Below are 18713 nucleotides of genomic sequence, written 5' to 3' on the forward strand. Positions count from 1 at the left end.
ATATTTGACCTTAATATATATGTTATAAAAATTTATTATAATAAGGTTAATTTAGTCAAATGTTAAATTAAACATTAAAATTAAAATAATTGATGAAAAGATGAATGTTTTCATCTTAACTTAGCCGAATTCATGCAAAAGAAAAAAAGAAAGGAAGTCAAGTAATATTCGACCATTTTAAAGCTTGATTAAGGTTAGTTCTTTGTTCGGTTTTTGATAATTTTTACGTTTTTGAGATCGTTGCTTCGAATACTATCCGACCCATGTTTAAATTTTTGATTTTGATGAATATTTTGAGTTGTTCCATTGATGAACATTTGTCTTATGTGATGTTTGATGATGAATAATGAAAGATATATTTAAGATTAATATGTTTTGTATTGGAATTTTTAGTGAAATTGAGTAAATAAGGCTAAATTGTGAAATTAAATTTTTGGGGGACTAAAGTGTGAAATAAATGCAATGTGTGGACTTGTATGAGAACCATGAATATTCGGCCCTTGTGTGGTATGGGCAAATTTTGTATAAATTGTGTTTTATGCAACAGGGACTAAATTGCAAAAAGTGTAAATATTAGGGGCAAAATATTAATTTGCCAAATTATGTGTTTTTGGATTAAATTGAATGTGTTAATAAATAAATTATCTTATTTTGAATATATTTAGATCGAGAACCAAAGAAATCGGAGTTAGATCGGGGAAAAGCCAAATTAGTCGAATAATCGTCCGACTTCGATTTTCCATCGTCCGAGGTAAGTCTATTAGCTATTTAATGTCATAAAAATAATACATAAGTATGTATATGTATTTATTTTTGATGAATTTTAATTGAAAGTATATCGGTTGAATAAATTAAAAGTATGATTGGTTTATATGTATTTTCTATTATATTCGAACCTAGAGGTTTATACTTATATAGGTAATTGAATTTAGTTAAAGTGCAAAGGTAAATAAGTATATACATAAATGTTAATGAATTTAGTTGAAGTATAAGAGTTTTATATATATACAGGGTTCGAATTCATACATGTATATACATGTATAAATTATTGATTTAATCAAAGATATGTATATGTATATATGTGTACTTAGGGATTCGTAAATATACATAGATATAAGAGTTTTATTATTAAACATGTAAATATACATGTATATATACACTTTTGAATCGAATTAAGATGTGTCATTATAAAAGTATATGCGGTTTGAGTGTATATATATGCATGTATAAGATTTAGTTTTGAAATTTGTTATTAGATGATATTTGCATACGTTAGTTTTGATCATGTATATATATGTGTGTATAATTTTAATAAGGAATGTAAAGTGTATATTATTCAAGAATATTTTTAGTTAAATAGTATTATATTTGTAATAGGATTTGAAGTATAAGGTTATGCATAAATATGTTCAGTTGATTTATTGAATTGTCAAATTGGATTTGGTGGTTGAGTTTTATATATATATTCATGTGTTTCTATGATATAAATTTTGAGTTTTGAGCTGAATATTTAACCATGGAATTTATATACCTATATAGTTCGAAAATGAGTAATATTTGGGTGAATTGAGTGTTTGAGCTTGGGGCCTAAAATGATTATTGTCAATGAGATAATTCAGACTTTACGTCTAGCAGGCTTGATGCCGGTGAAATGTTTCAGACTTTACGTCTAGCAGGCTTGACGCCAGTGAAATATTTCGGACTTTACGTCTAGCGGGCTAATTGCCAGTGTATTGAATCAGGTTTTAAGCCTAGCAGGCTAAGTGCCGGTGAATCTGTTGAAATTGTGTGAATTGTTCAGATTTATGTGTTTGAAGATGTTGTGCATAAACTCGACATAGGTGGTTGATATATATATTTATATGGGTGCATTTGGTATAAGAAACTGATGAGTAATCTTATGTGCAATTACTAATACATATATGTGTAAATATTTGTTTATAAGTAAAAGTTGAATGCGAATGTATTCGGTTATAGGCATAAATATGAGTTAGGTTAAAAGTTTATGATCGATATATATATACATGTATAATGAGATATGAAATGTGATTGATAAAGTTATATATATTCGATTGTATGTGCATCATAAGTACATATATGACTTTGGATAAATGTATGTGGTAAATACATGTACACATTTGGTTATAATATTTGTTAAGCTTATGTATATATGCACTCGGCTAATATGTTTAAAGTGTATATACATTTGGTTCTAATATTTGTCATGCATATATGTATATATGCATTCGGTGATTCATGGTTGTAGACTATATGCATAAAATGTATATACATTTGTCTGTTTATGTGTATTAGATAAATATACATCTTTTTAGATTTAAACAAATTGACTCAATATAACAATGTTTGATTAGTAATCATATTTGATATTTGTGATTTCAATAAATTTACTTAAAGAATTATATGATTCTTTTATATGTAGTTTAGATATGCTATAGACTTACTAAGTTATAAAAGCTTACTTTGATTGTTTTTGCCCATTTGTTTTTTTTTTATAGATTTTGGAGTCGCGTTACGAGCTCGGGGATCATCAGCATAGTCTATCACACTATCGACTTATTTTGGTATTTTGTTAAATATTTGAACTCGATCTTATGGCATGTATAGGTTTGAGTATGATGTTGGTTAGATTTTGATTGTAAATTATAAATAGCTATGCGAAAAGATTTAATTTTCATGTTTGTGATCAGTTTGGTTTTAAAAATGGTTGTGTTTGTTCGGTAATGCCTAGTAACCCTAATTCGGCGACGGATACGGGTTAGGGGTGTTACAATATAGGCCTTAGTCTTAAATAAATGCATGCCTTTAGGTGTTGCATTCCACAACATCATTATTTGGTCACCCGACATTTTAAAATAATTTTTTTTATTATATATGAAAAACTAATCTTTTCTTATATCATTAATAAATTTAATCTTCCGTTAGATAAATCAATTATTGGTCATGGTTAGTGGTTTCAACAAATGTTTACTTGTAGATGACTGATCAAAAGCGAAATTATTCAACTCAAAGTTTACAAAATTCTTCCCCAAGTAGAGATGATCAAACAACAACCAAGGAAAATGTTCGAAAAAAGATTACTACAATGGCAGCTTGTTGGAACAATTTCACCAAATTTGTGATAGAGGGGGAGAAAAGAGCAAGGTGCAATGCTTGTGATGTTACTTACACCATGGAATCAACTTCGAGTTCTACAATGAATTTGAATAACCATTTGAAAACATGCCTAAAAATACCTCGAGGTTTGACCCAAAGAAATCAGAATTAGCATTTGTGAAGGTTAGCCAAGAAACAATAGATTTATCAACTTGGGTGTTTGATGAAGATTCTGTTAGAAATGCATTGGTTCGTATGATAATTATGGATGAATTGCCTTTTAAAATTGTGGGGGGGGGTTTCAAAAACTTTCTTTCTATAGCATGCCCACGGTTTAGTCTTCCATCTCTTTGGGCAATTAGAAGGGATTGTCTTGATTTATTTAACTCCATGAAGAGTGTAATGAAGAATTATTTTGAAAAAGATATAAGTAGAGTTTGTTTGACGACAGACACTTGGACTTCATTGCATAGGATATCTTACATGGTTTTAACAGCACATTGAGTGGATGATGTGTGGAGGTTGCAAAAAAGGATTATAAATTTTTGCCTAATATCTGCTCATAAAGGTGAAAGCATAGGTCAAGCCCTTAAAAAATGTCTTCGAGATTGGAGGATTGAGAGGGTCTTCACTATTACAGTTGATAATGCATCTGCCAATAGTGTTGCCATTGAATATTTGATAAAGAAATTGAATCATCGGAATGTTTTTGTTACAAATGGAAAATTTATGCATATGAGATGTGTTGCACACATTCTTAATCTCATTGTGCAATACGGTATTAAGGATGCTTCTGTGTCTGTGGATTGAGTTAGAGGTGTTGTGAGGTATATAAGAGCATCATCATTGAGGTTGACAAAATTCAACAAATGAGTAAAAGAAGAAATGATAGATAGTAAGGCTCAATTGTGTTTAGATCTCTCTACTAGATGGAACTCAACATATATGATGTTAAATGTGGAAAAAAAATATGAGTTTGCATTTGAATCATTTGTATGTGATTATCATAATTTTTTTCTTGACCTTGCTGCTAGAGATGGAGTTCCTACAATTAATTATTGGGAAATTGTTCGAAGAGTTATAAAAGTATTAGAGTCTTTTTATCATCTGACACTGAAGGTGTCTGGATATTTGCATGTTACCTCTCATTCACTTTTTGAAGTATTGATGGATGTGCATTGTCTTTTTTATGGGTGGCAAGATTGTGGAGATCTAGACATAATTTCTATGACTTCCAAAATGAAAGTTGAGTATAATAAGTATTGGGGTGAAGGAAATAAGATCAACATGCTAGTTTACTTAGCTGTCCTCTTTGATCCACGATATAAAATGAGTTTTTTGGACTTTGGGGTCAACTTGCTTTTTCCTAATGTTGCTAATGAAATTATGAAAATTATTGATAAAGAATTGCATTCCTTGTTCAATAAGTATTCTTCTAATGCTAGGAGAATTCAATTGTTTGAAGGTAGATCTAGTTTTTCAACAAATCTTTACAGTTCAATAGAAATAGATCAGTCAGAAATCAAAACAGGCTTGGCCAAGAAATATTACCTTAAGAAGAAGAAATAAGTTAGATTAAAAAGCAAATCTGAGTTGGATAGATATTTGGGTGATGATGAAGAAGTAAACAATTCAAGTTCATTTGATTTATTATTGTGGTAGAAAATGAGCAGTCCTAGATTCTCTGTTCTTACACAAATGGCTTGAGATATTCTTGTTATTCCTATCTCAACAGTTCCCTCAGAAAGTGCATTTAGCACATGTGGATGTGTTCTCAATAGTTTTAGAAGTTCTTTAACTCCTTTCATGGTTAAGTCTTTGGTTTGCACACAAAATTGGCTTCAGAAATCTAATGATGCGGATTCTTCCAATGTATAAAATAAAAATTCCAATGGCTTTTGCTACTCTAACCATCCCGATCACGATTTTTCCTTTTTTCTAGGCATTTCATTTCGCCTTGAAATAAGAAATTGTATTGATACTAGGTATAAAAAAAACATATTGACTAAAATAAAAGGGTAAATAGAAATGGATAAATAAATAGTGAGTTCCATCGTTTCTATGTTACTTCTTAAACGGTGAGGTCCTCTCTATACACCGGAGCTCATTCCTTCATTTAATTGGTAACTTGTACAGTTCACACTCTTCGGCTCTACTCATAAATTTTCCAGTAATAGATCTTTCACAACGAGATCTATCTTATACAGTAACGGTATGTAAGGATGAAGATTAATTAGGCAACTGACCCTGTTAGTCCGTTCTTTGTATGAGTCGAAGCATAATCTTTTTGCTTTTTAAATAAGATTTTCCCCGCTTAATGGATAAGCATTTGCTACCAATGGGAATTTTTTTCTCATATTAAATTCCAAGATTGGATTTGTGCCAATGGAAACCATAAATTTCATACACAATAGAAGGATATGGTAGATCTATCTTTTTTAGATAGTGAACAGACGAACCCCATTCTATTCACTGGTACGGATCGTTGATACTGAAAAAGTTGTTTCTTTTTTCTCAGCCCGTGATCTGAACAAGTCTCATATACACCTTAGTACATGTTCCTCGGCGCTGAGGACATCCCCCAAGAGTAGGGGATTTCGTGACATTTCTAATTAGTTTTCTTGCATTTCTAATAAGTTGTTTAATAGTTGGCATACTGAATCATATACATAATAGACTGGTTTAGATCGATCTTAACCAGAAGATTCTGAATTACTTCTTTTTCTATTTAATAGATTAATAAAATATTAACCCTTTAGGCTTAAGTTAAGAAGGAAAGGAAGAATAGGGATTAAATCAATCTTAATTAAATTGTGGATTGGTGTTAAATTGTTGCTATTGCTATTTGTTATTTAACTTATTTACCCGCTACAAGATCCACAATTTCATGAGCTTGGGCTTCTGTTTGAAGACTATGTTGATGAACTTCAAACCATGGAAGATGGTAATATATAAATTTTAATTTATAAAATAAGCTTTTGTGTTATTTATATTAGTAAGCATTCCCATAATTTAACTAACATTTTTTTTAAATTAGCTAGACTTATCTAAAATACTCGAAAATCAAGAAGGCTACTTAACATTAGTTTATAAACTTAAATGTTTATTTAATTTATTTTTGTAATCTTTTATCATTTAACTAACTCATTCAATACTTTTACTAGATGTTTCAAGATTATCACTGGTGTTTGAAGCACAAGAAGAAACTTAAACTATTCTATAATGGTTTTTGAAGTGATGTGTTATTGGTATTAGTTTGGTGTGTTATAGTTGCTGGTTTATTGGACTTTTGTTGTGTTCTTTTTTATTTGTTTGTTTGGACTGGTGTAGGTTTTTGCTGTATTTTGGACTTTTTCTTATGTTTGAAGCACAAGAAGAAACTTAAATGATTTGATTCAATTCGAATATCATCTCACTCGATTCAATTCGAGAAAATTTCAAATTAAGTTAGGATGATAAAATAATATTTAAAAACTCAATTAACTCAAAAAATTTTTATTCGATTCGACCGAATGCTTACCCCTAGCTTCGACAATGAATGTGACACACCGTAATTCGGACTCAACGATCAGGTAGAGTATTGGGCTGTTGCACACTGCACTTCTTTTATATATTTAATCGCAATTTTTAAGCTCTATTGCATGTATGTCGGGGTGTATTCAAGTTATACATTTTAATTTTTTTTCTAATTTAAAACCAAATAAAAATGTTATTAATTAAAAACTAAATTCAAATTGTATAAAATATAATCAAATTAAACTTTATGGATCATGATATAATTTCTAATTTTTTAAATAGTTTATTTTAATAAGTGAAACAATTATAGAGATTAAATAAATTGTATTATTAAAAAATAATAGAATAAATTAAAAATCCAACTTCTTAAAAAGTTTAATAAAATAAATTTTGTATCTTAATATTGTATTTAAATCCATGATTTTCGTCATCATCTTTCATCTTGATCTTCTTCTTCAATCTATTGTAATCTAGATCTGCCACGGTCAATTTTTGGTTTAGCCGACCCATGGACAGATCTAATCATCTTCGAATAATATTACACTTTTGGTGCAATTAATTGCTTTGAAGTTGCAAATTACTTAAACAATAATATAAAATTGAAGATATGTATTAAATTATAATTATAATTATAATACTAATTAGAAAAAACAATATACAGTAGAAATAAAATTAATAAGAAAATGCAATTATAAACTGAAGCTTTCAAATTAGAGAATCATAGGGAAAATGAATAAATGTGAGTTTAAAACAAATTTAGTATAATATGTATTATAAACTAAATAAATGTGTGATGATGATGAATGAATATTATAAGTTTATCTCATCATTGATTAAAATGATTTTCATTACTTTCCGGTGTCTTTGTCATTTGACTACGAGCTGAAATTATCTTTTTGAACAATCATTATTTTAGTACTCCATTATTTTTTAGACACATCAAACATACCAATAAAATAATTTTCATTTATTTAATGTTGTTATAATGATAAATCTTAATTTTAATTGGTATATAACTATAACACTAATTAAATCATAATTGATTAAAAATAAAATATTTTTAGTAATTAATATAGTCAATTGTGTAGTTGAAACCAATAAGAACTCTACAAAAAATTATTTATATTATTAAATGTTGAGCGTGGACTGCAATGCAACAAGTAACCATGAAGCAGTAGCAGCAGCATTGGAGCAGAACCAGAAGCTGCTTGTTTCATTTTTTTCTTTTTTTTGTAATGTTATCAAGTTATTATGTAACTTGATTTCTAAAGTTAGTAGGATTTTGATTTGAAACTGATGGATGTAATAGCTGAATTTTTCAGCTTTTTATCATGTATTATTTTAGTTAGCAATTTGCCAAATTGATGGGAGCAGTTACAAGTCTAGGTAACTGTCAAGTTATTTTGTAACACTTTATATTTTAAATAAGAATGAAAGTAAATGACTTCCATTCGGTTACTTCTTCTTTGTTCTTGTTTTTCAATTGTTTTGCTTTGCTTTGCTGTTTGTGTGCTTATGCTCATAGTTGCTGCTGCCATTGTTCCAACAAATGGTAATTAGAGCCTCTTGTCTTTGAGGACCTCTGTTGTTGTTTAAGTTTTTTTTCTTTTCTGTTTGAAACAAACTTAAAAAGGAAGCATCCGAGTTTGTCAAACTTATTTTCAGCAACATGAGCTTTGCACCTCCTCCGCCACCAGCGTTTGCTGGAGAGAACTACCACATTTGGGTAGTTAAAATGAGAAGTTACCTCCAAGCACATGATCTGTGGAGTCCAGTTGAGAATGATGTCGAGCCGCCACCATTGAGAGCAAATCCAACCATTGCTCAGATTAGGCAGCATGGTGAGGAGGGAGCCAAGAAGCATAAAGCCATGGCCTACCTATAGAATGGTGTGTCTGATGTGATTTTTACTCACATCATGGCCTGTGACTCACCCAAGTAAGCATGGGATAGGCTAAAAGAGGAGTTCAAGGGATCAGACAAGACAAGGCATCAACAAGTAATCAACCTTAGAAGGGAATTTGAGAATCTAAAAATGAAGGAGTCAGAAACTATCAAGCAATATTCTGATAGGATCATGGCTACTGTTAACAACATCAGACTCCTTGGAGAAGATTTCAGTGACAGCAGGGTTGTTGAGAAGGTGATTACCACTCTTCCTAAGAGGTTTGAGTCAAAAATCTCCTCATTGGAGGACTCGAGGGACCTCACAACCATTTCCTTGTCTGAGTTGGTTAACTCACTCTATGCACTTGAGTAGAGAAGGGCTAGTAGGCAAGAAGAGAATCTTGAAGGAGCTTTTCAAGAAAAAGTCAGAGAAGGCTCCAGCTCAAGTCAGAAAGCTAAGAAGCCTTGGTTTGAAAGGAGGGACAGATTAAAGAAAGAGCATGGAGAAGGAGGTTTCCACCATGCATTCACTGCAAGAAAACTAATCATCTAGAGAAAAACTGTTGGGACAGACCACATATCCAGTGCAAAAAGTGTAAGCAGTATGGCCATCATGAGAAGAAATGTAAAAGTCAAGAAAAGGCACAATCTCAGCAGATTAAAGCCAAGACTGCTGATGATCTATAGGCTTAGAAGGAGCATGTCTTTACTGCCTCATGTTCTGCAACCACAAGCAAAGTCAAATGTAGTTGGCTTGTGATAGTGGCTGCTCACATCACATGGTAGCTAATGAAAGTCTGTTCAAAGACCTTGACAAGAGCTTTACCTCGAAGGTCAGAATAGGCAATGAGAACCTAATTGAAGCTAAAGGTAGAGGTGATGTTGTGATCAACACTGGATCAGGTAACAAGGTTATCTCAGATGTGCTCTATGCGCCTGATATAGATCAGAACCTACTTAGTGTAAGTCAGTTGCTTAAAAAAGGCTATTCTCTAGTTTTCAAGAATTATTCTTGTGTTATTAATGATGTTCATGGTAGAGAAATTGTCTCAGCACCCATGGCAGATAAGTGTTTCATGCTTGATGTGAGTCAGCTTGAGAGAAAAGCCTATACAGGTTTAGTTGACAGTACTGGTCTATGGCATAGAAGATTTGGCCATGTTAACTTTAGGTCACTCGATTTGCTGCATAAGATGAGTTTGACAGAGGACATGATCAAGGTTGAAGCCAATGAGTCTATTTGTGAAGTGTGCCAGCTTGGTAAGCAGGCTAGGTTGTCTTTTCCAGTTAACCAAGCATGGAGGGCTCAAGAAAAACTTGAGCTGGAGCACTCAGATGTTTGTGGACCAATGAAAACTCCTTCATTAAATGGCAATAAGTATTTTATACTGTTTATAGATGATTTAACAAGATTTTGCTGGGTTTATTTCATGAAACAGAAGTCAGAAGTGTTTGAATTCTTTGGAAAGTTCAAGGCTTTGGCGAAAAATAAAATAGACTGTAGGATTAAGGCCTTGAGGACAGACAATGGTTCTGAATACTTGTCTGAAAAATTTCAGAAGCTATGTGAACAGGCTGGAATTCATCATCAGTTAACCACAGTGTACACTCCTCAGCAAAATGGAGGTGTGAAAGAAAGAACAGAAGAATGATGAATATGGCTAGATGTTTGTTGTTTCAAAGAAAATTTCTAAGCATTTTTTGGGCTGAGAGTGTCAACACCTCTGTGTACCTGCTTAATAGGCTGCCAACACATGCTGTGAAAGATAAAACTCCTTTTGAAGCAGTGTTCCCATTTAAAAGTGTTTGGTTACATGTGTTATGTGCATGTGCCTGCAGAAAGAATAACCAAGCTTGAGAAGAGGTCGGTTCCAGGCATATTTGTTGGTTACAGTAGCACCAAGAAGGGATACAGAGTATTTGATCCCTCAACCAAGAAAATTTTGATAAGTAGGGATGTTAAATTTGATGAAGGAAGGTTTTGGAGTCTAAAAGGCTCTGACACAAGTTAGTTTGAAGAAGAGCATATTGACAGCAGCTTAGAATTAACAGAAAATGATTTCAGTAATGCCAATATGGATGATTCTCCTGTAAGAGGGACCAGGTCCATTGCTGACACCTATCAAAGATGCAATGTGGCCATAGTTGAGCCTTCAAGCTATGAAGAAGCTACAAGAAACAAGAGCTGGAAGAAGGCCATAGAGGTTGAAATTGACATGATCCACAAAAATGACACTTGGGATCTGGTAGATAGACCTGATCAGAAGAAAGTCATAGGTGTCAAATGGGTTTTCAGAGCCAAATTCAATGCTGATGGCTCTTTGAAAAAACACAAGGCAAGGCTTGTGGTGAAAGGGTATCACCAACAGTTTGGTATTGACTTTGTAGAGACATTTGCTCCAGTGGCAAGGCTAGATACCATTAAGCTTCTATTTGCCTTGGCTGCACAGAAGCAATAGAGGGTTCATAAACTTGATGTCAAGTCAGATTTCTTGAATGGTCTTCTTAAGGAAGAGATATATGTTGAACAATTTGATGGTTTTAAAGTCCAAGGAAAGGAGGACAAAGTTTATAGGCTAAAGAAGGCACTCTATGGACTGAAACAAGCTCCTCGAGCCTGGTATGACAGGATAGATGCTTAGGTGTCCAGGCTTAATTTCGAGAAAATCTTTAGTGAGCCAACTTTGTTTCTAAAAAGGTCTAAAGATGAAACATTGTTGATTGTCTCAATTTATGTGGATGATTTATTGGTGACTGGAAGCAGGGTCGATTTGATTCAGGAGTTCAAAGAAAAAATGCAAGACATGTTTGATATGACAGACTTGGGAATCATGACTTACTTCATTGGTATGAAAGTAAACCAGTCTGATTAAGGCATTTTTATCAGTCAGCATACTTTTTCCTTGAAGATTCTCACTAAATTTCAGATGGGAAATTGTAAACCAATGAGTACACCACTAGCTATGGGGGAGAAATTGACCAACTTTGGAAGTCAAGTAAGGGTTGGTGAAAGGGAGTATAGAAGCTTGATTGGTTGCTTGCTCTACTTAACAGCAACCAGACCTGACCTCATGCATGCAGTTAGTCTACTGTCCAGATTCATGCACTGCTGCAACATAACTCACTTGAAAGCAACTAAGAGGATACTCAGGTATGTCAAAGGCACTTTGAAGTTTGGAGTAATGTTCAAGAAAGGAAGTGAGCTAAAATTAACTGCCTACTCAGATAGTGACTGGGTCGGATCTGTTGATGATATGAGAAGTACCTCTGGCAACTTCTTTACACTTGGTTCGGGAATTTTCTGTTGGAGCTCGAAGAAGCAACAAATAGTTGCTCAATCAACAGTTGAAGCTGAATACATAGCAGCAGCTGCAGCAGTAAGTCAAGCCATTTGGCTTAGAAATTTGCTATGTAATTTGAATGAAGAGCAACTTGAACCTACTAAAATTATGGTGGACAACCAATCAGCAGTTGCCATAGCCAAGACTCCTGTTTTTCATGGCAAAACCAAACATTTTAAGCTTAAGTTTCATTTTGTTCAAGAAGCTGTACAATCCAAAGAAGTATGTCTTATACATTGTAGCTCACAAAACCAATTGGCTGACATTTTGACAAAGCCTCTTGTCACAACCAAGTTTGAATTCTTAAGAGATTCGATTGGTGTTTGTTGCCTACAGTCCAGGGAGGAGTGTTGAGCGTGGACTGCAATGCAACAAGTAACCATGAAGCAGTAGCAACAGCAGACCAGCATTGGAGCAGAACCAGAAGCTGCTTGTTTCATTTTGTTCATTTTTTTTGTAATGTTATCAAGTTAGTATGTATCTTGATTTCTAAAGTTAGTAGGATTTTGATTTGAAACTAATGGATGTAATAGCTGAATTTTTCAGCTTTTTACATGTATTATTTTAGTTAGCAACTTGCCAAATTGATGGGAGCAGTTACAAGTTTAGGTAACTGTCAAGTTATTTTGTAACACTTTATACTTTAAATGAGAATCAAAGTAAATGACTTCCATTCGGTTACTTCTTCTTTGTTCTTGTTTTTCAATTTTTTGCTTTGCTTTGCTGTTTGTGCTTATGCTCATAGTTGCTGCTGCCATTGTTCCAACATTAAATCTATTATTTTTATAGATGATTTTATCTATTTCTATTCAAATGTCCTAAATGGAAGCTTGTTTGTTTATTATTGCTATATAAGGGATTGAAATGCTAAAATTCAACACAAAAAATCAAATTTGTTATTCTCAGAAAGGGATAGGAACAAGTAAATTTACGGTTTATACGGTCCTTTTTGTTGCTATGTATACATGAATCAAAGAATTTCTGAATTTCTAGACAAAGATACAAAAAAATATGCAATGCAAGTACTTAGTAAGTACCCATCTTCGAACTTTATCAAGGATCTAGTTCAGAAATGGAAGCTTCATTGACTGAGACTTGAACGGTTTCTCGTTTAGATTGATTGGAGAGTGAGGATGACTAAGACTTCGTTTCTGTCTCCATGGTGGATTGCATTGAAAATGCAGATCTCGATGGCACTGGAAGAGACATGGAATAGCTACCTAGCATGAGAACCACAGAGGCCATGGTTGGTCTGTAAGCAATATTGTCTTGAACACAAAGCAACCCAAGATGGATACATCTCATTATTTCAATTCTGGAGCAATCCCTCAGGATTGGATCTACTACTTCTAAAGCAGTTCCTTCACTCCAGTTTCTCCATGCCTGCAAAAGTCGAGGAATATGAACTTACATTGTGTTTTAGCAAATTCTAATCCAGTAATACCATAACCACAATATGCAGCTTACATGGGTTAGCAGAGAGTCTCCCACTTCTTGGTTGGAGAAGCTACTGATTTTTTTACCACTAATGATTTCCAAAACCAACACTCCAAAGCTGTAAACATCGGATTTAACTGAATATTGTCCATGCCATGCATACTCAGGAGCCATGTATCCACTACGGACAAATAAATCTTAATGAATGAATTTAAATGGTAGCTAATCCCCTAGAAGAAGTGCTAATGCTTAGGATCTTTGAGTTTTAGATATCACAAAGTTAACAAATAACATGTAGGAACAGATCCTTCTAAATGCTTACTAGGTCCCAATGACTTTGCTTGTGTCAGCTCGAGTTTGATCAACCATAAACAATTTCGCCAATCCAAAATCTGAGATTTTAGGATTCATCTCTTCATCTAACAATATGTTGGCTGTTTTTAAGTCGCGATGGATGATTCAGTATTGAGAATCTTCATGAAGATAAAGAAGTCCCTTAGCTATTCCCTTTATAATTTTGTACCTCTTCGTCCAACTTAGTAGCAAACGCTTTACTGAATCTGCGATTAATCATGAATTTAATAGTCATAACCAGAGATTATCAACTTTTCACCTCTATAACAGACTTGAATTGCATTCTACTACCAAATATAAATTAGAGGAGTAAACCATACCGAATATAAAGTTGTCAAGGCTTGAGTTAGGCAGAAAATCATATATGAGAACCCTTTCTTTTTGTTCCAAGCTAAAACCAAGAAGCCTAACCAAATTCCTGTGTTGTAGCTTCGCCAATAACATCACTTCATACTTGAATTCTTGTTGTCCTTGTCCCGAATTTTCAGCCAACCTCTTTATAGCTACTTGCCGCCCATCCTCAAGCTTACCCTGATAGTATTTGTAACAAACAATGATAGAAAACACCAATTTTTATTTCCTATTATTTCTTGGAAGCCATCAAACTAGAGGCTTCACTTTTATATATTTAATCAAATTTCCAAAATTACCTTATAAACAGGACCAAATCCACCTCGTCCGAGAATGTTTGCATCCGAGAAGTCTTCTGTTGCAACTCTTACTGCATCAAAGTCAAATTGCAACGATTCTACACTGGTCTTGGCATCTGCAGGTTAACAAAGAATGAATTAAGGCTTGTGGTTAACGGCCGGGAGGTCTCATGCCAAAAGAAAAAAGTTATAACAAATGAAAACAAGAGGAAAGCACTTGCAACTTTTTTGCTAATTTTTATTTTCTAAAGTATAAAACCATGCTTAAACATTGGAAGAAGTACATCAAAAAAGTTAAAATGACTAGAATACCCCTAGCAGAAATTTGTTTAGATAAATGATTATTGTTATTGTTATTAAATTTTAATAAGATTATTAATATCAGTAATAAATAATTTAATCATATTTTAACATAATTATTATTAAAATATAATTTAATAAAATTATTAATATTAAATATTCTTAATATTAAATTACTAAAATCATAATATATAATACTATAAAATATAATTTAACATAATTATTATTAAATATAATTTAATAAAAATATATAATTTAATAAAAAATTTAATATTAAATATTTTCTTATATGAATTTACTAAAATCATAATATATAATACTATAAAATATAATTTAAAATAATTATTATTAAATATAATTTAATAAAAATATATAATTTAATCTAAAGTTTGAATGTGTATTTACCTAGCAAAAATCAATGAACTCTTGTGTAACTATAACCTTAATAATATATGATGTATAATTAATATTTCGTGACTAATTAATAGCATAGAGATAAATATAGTAATAACGAATTTATAGTATACGATTAAAATGCTAAAAATTTATAGTATACAATTAAAATATTATAAATAAAATAATAGTAAAATATATAAGATAAATTAACATATAAATAATTCAGATATGTAAAGGATATGACTGAATATGGTTGCTCCAATAATAAAGGATATATAATATATCATGGTGTTGTTTTGTTTAGATAGTTCGGTAACTTAGGAGGGTATGTATGAAGAACACAAGTTGATGCAGATAGAAAGACGACAATATTTCATGATTACAATAAGATATAGTATATATATAATTTATGGATTCCTTGCAATCACGTGGCTTCTCTAGCCATTTTATTTAGCATATCCAGTGATATTAAGATCCAGAATTATAATACAACTAAAATCTGTGCACACTTATGGATGATCTAGCAAAGCCTCAGTTGGCTTTAGGTTCCAAATCTTACAACCCACAAACCATATTTGCTGGCACTGCAACATCAATCATCTTAGGATATGCCAAGTTAAGATCTGTTGCACCAACAAAAACAGAGGAGAAATTAGAACAGGCGATCCGAAAAAACCTAAGGATGCTTTTTCTTTTCTTTTTTTTATAATCTTTATAGACTGGATATATTGAGCATCAACTTACTTTCCATGATGTTTTTGAAAGTCTCCTGCAAAAAGGGTATTCAACAAATAATATAATCAGACATATTGATAGGACAAATTGAAACTAGTATTCTATGATCATAATAAAGAGTAATCTTCAATCAAATGCGTGAAGGTATTGAGATGTCATGCTTTTTAATGATTTCTTGTTTTACCATGGCGATGTTCATTGGAATAGTCCCATCCAAGAGAATCAAACCAATGCTCAGCAAGAAATGTTCAATGCATATGTAATTTTAATTACAGAAGTTATATGCAGCTTATATGAGTTCAAGATCATAAAAGACTTCATGGACAAAAGGAAACCCTTTCTTATCACTGAAATGAAAATAGGCACTCTTAATTTTCTATTGTCAAAAGTACCAAGCCATTTTCCAAAGAAAAGGGAAGATGGATGGTTCCAGAAAGAATACCTCATCCTTTGTCAAGCGTGGATTATATAGCATCTCCTCTCCCACAGTGGTTACCTATAATCAATGAGGTTTATAAAATCAAGCAATCATTTATATATGTAAATCAGAAGGAAGCAATCTTGATCTTTATAGAGCATGCATCTTTCCTTCTGGCAGTCAGAAGGAAGTCCTTGATCTCATGAATCTGCTTAGGCTGTAAATCATAACCCAGAAAACATTCATTTAACCCAGGAAGTCAAATCATAGTTAAAGGCATAAATCAATTATAGTACAGAGGCCGGTGAGAGCCAAAATCGCAAAATAAGGATCATAATAAGTAAATAAGCAACTCAATGAACAAGGAAAATACAGATTGAAACTAAAAGAATATATACATTCTTAACAAATGATATCATAATCAGATATTCTAGAATTAAAATGTTGTAACTTGTAGTAAAAATATGTGCAATTCCTTCAAACATAAGCCAAATCCAAAAGAAAAGACATAACATTGCATTAGGACGACTATTTGCAAATAACCAAATCAGCAACACACAGAGCAAGTAAAAACACAAATTAGAACTCAAGATCTGATAACAGCGCACACACATTCTTAAACATATTCAGATGTTTTAGACTGAAAATATTATTAAATGATGCAGCAAAAACACGAGCAAAATTATCAACTTTTCCCATCTTCGAACACAGTTAATTTCCCATTTCCAACTTGTAAGGTGCTCTCGTACTCTTCATTTTTTCCAAAAATAACCGTATCGGAAACTTGTATTTCAAGCAATGTTCAATAGATTCTTGGGCATGGATATGACATTAATATATTCCAAAGATTCCCAAATACATAAAAGAACACACTTATGAAGCATACATACACATATCTTACAAAAACACCTGAGTCCAATTAACATTACCTCCAAATTTATGTAAAACTTAAATGAGAAAACTCGAACCCATATCCAACATTCATCGGCAGCAACATAGCCGACAAAACAAAAATAATTATTTATAGAGCTACTATCCAATTGGCTAAAACAGACAAACAGAGGTATATTTTAACAATGAAAATAATCGATTGCCTTAAACACCATATAGTGTTCCAATCAATCAAATTACAGCAGGCATTAAAACCTTTCCCTTTCATTAATTCACAACTATTAGCTTCATTAATCAAATCCTATGTACAGTTGATCAATTGAAAGTGTAACATTTCAAAGACGAAATTTAAACACAAAACTGGTTAACATTGAAATTACATGTAAATATAACCTAAAAAACCAAAAAAATTAATCATATTTTCAGATTTCAGGCCGAAATGGAATGAAATGAAAGGCAAATCCATTTTTTCCCCAAAAAAACAAAAATAAAGAAACAATATTTCAAGAATAGATCATTAAATTCATGGTATATATAAAGAAATTTAATTGAAATCAAAGTAATAGAAGAAGGGAAAAGCGTACTTGGGAACCATTGCTGCTACTCTCTGTTACTCTGTTACCTCACACGATTTGTAATTGAAGGCCTTGTTGAGGGTTGTTTGGGTTTGTTAAAGGGTTGGTCAGGATAGAAGCATGAAAAGGAGGGAGAAGGTTGGAAGGAAATGGGAAGAAAATTGAAAAAAAGAAGAAGATGCTGCAACGGCTTGGAGGGTAAAAGAGGACCGATTAGGTAATCCTTTCTTTTGAAAGGGATTATAAATCGGCACTGCATAAGGGAAAATGGGGAATCGGTGTGTTGCGTAATAGGCCCGTATTAGGGCAATACAACCAACCAAACAGGGTAATCAGTGGGGCCATGGATTAGGGGTGTAGTGGCTAATCCAATACACTCAACCAAACATGCTCTAAGTGAGCTACCTAATTTTGCACCTTCTAGGCATGCATATGCTTCTGCTGCAAAAGGAGAGGGGATATTTCTATGGATAACCGTCTTTAACGCCATTAAGTTTCCCCTCAGATCCCATCCTACTAAACTTGTCGCTGATATGAAGGTTCTACTGTCAAACACTGCATCAAAATAAATTCTCGTTCTCGGTATGACTTTCTGTGTTCTTTGGCTTCTGTTTATACTTTTATTCTTTTTCAAGTTTTTGAAACCTTCAAATCCTGCCCAGTGTCTTTGAATATTTTGTGCTAACTCCCTTCCTGTTGTGTTTTTTCTCTCGTGTACCAACTGGTTTTTGGAGTACCATAACAGCCATAAGGCGTAACAGAAGAGCAGACACTGACCACTGTTACTTCTCTTGAAAACCCAGGTAAGCCACTCCCATATCTTTTGACTCCTATTATTCATAACCCATGAAAAATCTAACTGTTGCCAAACTTCAATTGTCGTAGGGCATTCATAGAAGACATGGATACTTCCTTCAACCGCCGAACGACATCGGGGACATCTATCATTGGATATAACCCTCCTGTATCTAAGATTAGCAAAATTTGGTATAAAGTCCCATGATATCCTCCAGACTGTAAATGTAATTTTTGAGGGCATCTGTAAGCTCCAGAGTTTTTTGTAGAATTCTTTTACCTCGGTCTGTATTAAATAATCATT

At 32.6% G+C, this 18713-nt stretch overlaps 1 long non-coding RNA gene and 1 pseudogene across 1 annotated transcript; one reads left to right on the forward strand and one right to left on the reverse strand.

Moving 5' to 3' along the window:
- Positions 1–12731: 12731 nt before the first annotated feature.
- LOC107963217 (cysteine-rich receptor-like protein kinase 10) lies at positions 12732–18555 on the reverse strand (annotated as a pseudogene).
- LOC107914330 (uncharacterized) lies at positions 18278–18680 on the forward strand. The gene is made up of 2 exons (XR_005914921.1): positions 18278–18417; positions 18500–18680. It is a non-coding gene; the product is annotated as an uncharacterized lncRNA (long non-coding RNA).
- The last annotated feature ends 33 nt before the right edge of the window (positions 18681–18713 follow it).

This window comes from Gossypium hirsutum, chromosome D06 (genome assembly GCF_007990345.1).
Source record: "Gossypium hirsutum isolate 1008001.06 chromosome D06, Gossypium_hirsutum_v2.1, whole genome shotgun sequence".
Taxonomy (NCBI): Eukaryota; Viridiplantae; Streptophyta; class Magnoliopsida; order Malvales; family Malvaceae; genus Gossypium; species Gossypium hirsutum.